Source organism: Suncus etruscus, chromosome 8 (genome assembly GCF_024139225.1).
Source record: "Suncus etruscus isolate mSunEtr1 chromosome 8, mSunEtr1.pri.cur, whole genome shotgun sequence".
Taxonomy (NCBI): Eukaryota; Metazoa; Chordata; class Mammalia; order Eulipotyphla; family Soricidae; genus Suncus; species Suncus etruscus.
In genome coordinates, this window is record NC_064855.1 from 105665409 (window position 1) to 105669408 (window position 4000).

The window sequence follows — 4000 nt, forward strand, 5'->3', positions numbered from 1 at the left end:
CTTACTTTAGATTTCCAATATTATTCTAAATTAGTATGCTTAGAATATTATTTCAAGGTCTGTAAAATATGCAACCAAGGTAGTGGGATTTTAAGATACACTCACTAGCTGTATCTTAGGAAAAACACTAAGGAAAACCTGTAGCAAACTACAGAGCATTAGATGACTTGTGAACTGATAGGTTTAATAGATTGGTCAAAATGCCTTGCTACTTTTATGAGAGATGATACAGAAAATTTTGCACATCAACAATATTTCTAGCATGTCTTCAATCTAATCTGAATGAACTATTATAAATTGTGTTCAAAGGTTATTCTTGCTTAAATGAAAAATAGGAAAAGAACATCACTGAGAACACTTGAACTCCACCGTTAGCAGCATATCAATTCATTTACACATTCTGGCAGCTTCCTAAAGTATAGCAATGTTGTTTCCTGTCATTAACAGATGGCGCTTCAATGTGAGAACTGCTACGATAAAACCTGCAATATGTCAGGTTAAAGATTAAGTGAAATGTATAGTATATGATGCCTCTACATTAGATATTACATTTGTCTGCACTGTGCCAATGATAAGCTTCATGAATTTTCTTATTAAAGATCAAGATTGATGACAAAAATTCCAATGCAGATATGGTACTCTGTGGTAAAAAAAACTTATGTCCCTGATGTGAATGACAGATGCTTGGAAGCTGCAGAACATCATGCTTCTTTGCTTTCCAAATTAAAAATGTACAAAACAAGAACATTTTGATGAGTTGTTGTTAAAGTTGATGGACCTAAGAATTTGACAGCTTTGAAAATGTTTTAAGTGCATGTAATTGCAGGCATCAAATTCTGTTATTTTTTGCTCCTATTTTTTTTTCCAGATAAATGACTTAATCTTGAACAGTATGGTTTGAAATTTTATGAATTTCACTTGGAAAATATAATGGCATCAAATACTTATATTAGAACTTAAAATTGAATATCTTTGCAATAAGGCAAATGATTGGGTTATAAGCATAGAATTAAATCATCAATCTTTGTACACAATTATACTTTATTAATATATTTTATGATAAAGTCAATTAAATGCACAGGAGAAATATATATATATGTATATATATATTTAAAGCATTAGTTCTTTTATTCGCATATGAGGTAGGTGAACTTTGGCCCAGAATGATAAATGAAATTTCTAACCTATGGGTTATTACTTCACACAGCAGGCAGCAAATAGGTTATCATGAGTTTAATTTTGTATCTCAAAGGTTTTACAGCTATTTGATGATCTACAAAAAAACAGACACTCAAATCCATCAATCACAGAATTGTTTGATATAAGCGAATTTAAGTTAAACCAAAGACAAAGTATTAAAAGTAAAAGAACTCTTCACCTAAGGAGCAGTAGTGTGGTACCCAATAAGGCATAAAGCCCACTTTTGCGGGCTTGGGTCTGATTTTCTGTAAAAACAAACATATACACAGCAATCAAATTGTTGAAGTATTTAGAATAAAAAGCATAATATCCAATATGGATACAGAATATCCAATATGGATACAGAAACTAAAGTTAGAAATCTGGAGTTTAAAGAATATGTCTGATATGGACACATGCTTAAAATCTGATATTATTATATTAAAATTCATAAAATATATAATTTTAGTTCTCTTGTATTATACTGTCATAGCAAAGTATTAAACAATGGCAAATTCTTATTTCTATAAAAATGTAAGTACAGAAGGCCCATATAAAGAATCAGATGGATCCACAGATAATTCTGTTTGTTTCCAGTATCCAAATAATTGGAATATAGACAAATGCCTGTTATGCCCAAAAATTTGTTAAATGTATTTGCCAGCAAATCCATGTCACCATCTCCCACTTAGTGAAGCCATGCATCACAAAATAACATTTTTAAAGTCCCAGCTCTATTTTTAATTAAGATGTATTATTTATATTTTTTCTAAAAATTATTTGTGAATATACAATATTATTAAATTTTATATCACTTTAAAATACACACACAATCCTGCATTATATGTTATATTTTCTAGATTTACTAAAGGAACTAGTGTAACATTTGTTTTATCAGGATTTCAAGAAAAACTAATTTCAAGAAAACCATGTTTTCAGAATATATTTGACATATTTTAATCAGTCCAAGAAACTTTTTAAAAGTTACATCTAAATGGCAAATAATCGATAGCTCATTGATATATTTATATTATCTTCAATACTATTTAATTCTGTATTTGGTTATAAACACTTACTATAAAAAGCAATTTAATTGGAACAATACAGAGAAGATTAGCATGGCCCACGCGCAAGGATGACACTCACATTTGTAAAGCATTCTATATTTTTTATAAAAAAAAAAGGCAATTTAAACTGTAGTTTAACAAATTTAACATTCTGTGATGTATGAAATAGTTGAGATCTGGAACCACAGTCATGAGTTTTACATGAGTAGGACACTTAAGTTATGTTTGTCATATTTAATATGAAAGATTTTTATTTTGAAACAGGTTACCTTGATCTTCCAAAAACACTTTAGCAAGATAACGTCATCATGGCATACATAACAAACTCTACTTGACATAGAGCTAAACATAAGATTAAGCACAGAATCATCTCATCCCATTTAGAAAGTCTTTTTTGTATATTTGTTATCAGTATATATCAGGTTTTTTTTTTTTTTATCAAACTTAAAAGATCACCCATAGCTCTCTTACAAAAGAACAAAGTTTTATTTCTGGGTTAGACATTTTAAACTAGTAGTTGGTCTTTTTTCCCCCCTTTTAAATTTAGTCTTTTGAACAGTGGTTCATAGTTGCCAGTGGAATTTTTTTAGACTCATTTTATAAGTAGTCACTGGGTTATGTTAAAGATCATTGATCAGATCTCAAAGGAGGGTTAAGCCAGAATGGAATCAGACAGTCACTGAATTTTGTTAGGTTTCTTCTGGGGGCATCAGTCAGTCTTCAATTGCAAAGTTGGGATGACTATGCAAAATTATCCTTTGAGATGACAGATTTCTGTCTATTTGCTTCATCTTCTTTGAAAATCAGCTTCTGTGCAGCCATATGTAGCCTCACTGAACAGACTATGGCCACTCATGGGGTCTGGCCTCTCCATCACTTCTCAGATAACATCAGAGCTTCAGTGAGAGCCAAACTAGCATCTCCATCCTCCACTTTTATTTTAGTTACAAAGACAAACTCTGAACTCCTGTGTTAATCTTTTGTACTGGAGCCACCAGAAAAAGAATTAGTCCAAATAATATTCACAGCAGCTATAATGATATTTCTTTACAGGCTCAACAGGATTTTTTGTCAAGTTTCTTACATGGACACTGTGGACATAATCAAGTTTTCCTGTCAATAAGAAACTTAAGCTCTCTGAAATTTTAATTTTTCTCAACGAGGAAGATATTTATTATCTACTTCATATCAAACACTTACTGTAGGTATTTGTTTTTCTTGTTTGGATAGCAAAATATTTTCAGTATATAATTTTTATTGCAGGGAAATTTAAATATTCTAAGATCACAATCTAATGTAATATAATGTAAGGACAAATGTGATCTCAGAGAAATGATAAATTTCTTTGGGACCACATTTGTGGTGCTGGAATCAAACCAGGGTCAGCTGCATGCAAGGTAATGCCTTAACCTCTATACTATTTTCTGATCAGCAAGAAGTTTTTTTTAAGGAAAGCAAACAAAAGCAAATAATAATAATAATAATAATAATAATAATAATATGAATAGCACTATAAAATATCTGGGTTTTTGTATTAGATTTTTTTGGGGGGGTTTTCTTTATCATAAAATAGAATTTAACTTCCCTAAGTACTTAATAGTAAAATAGTAAGGGAATACCTCTAAGACATTTTTGTCCTGAGTTTCTTATTTGACTTTGCCAAATTGACTCTGGTTTTCAACACAAAATACATTGTATTTCTTAAAAATATATATGCTGCATTGTTAAGAACATTTGTCTATTAATTTACCACA

General features: G+C 30.3%; 1 non-coding gene across 1 annotated transcript; it reads left to right on the forward strand.

Moving 5' to 3' along the window:
- The first annotated feature begins 2240 nt into the window (after window positions 1-2240).
- On the forward strand, window positions 2241-2349 carry LOC126017094 (U6 spliceosomal RNA). Its single transcript, XR_007498767.1, has one exon. It is a non-coding gene; the product is annotated as a U6 spliceosomal RNA (small nuclear RNA).
- Window positions 2350-4000: the final 1651 nt, after the last annotated feature.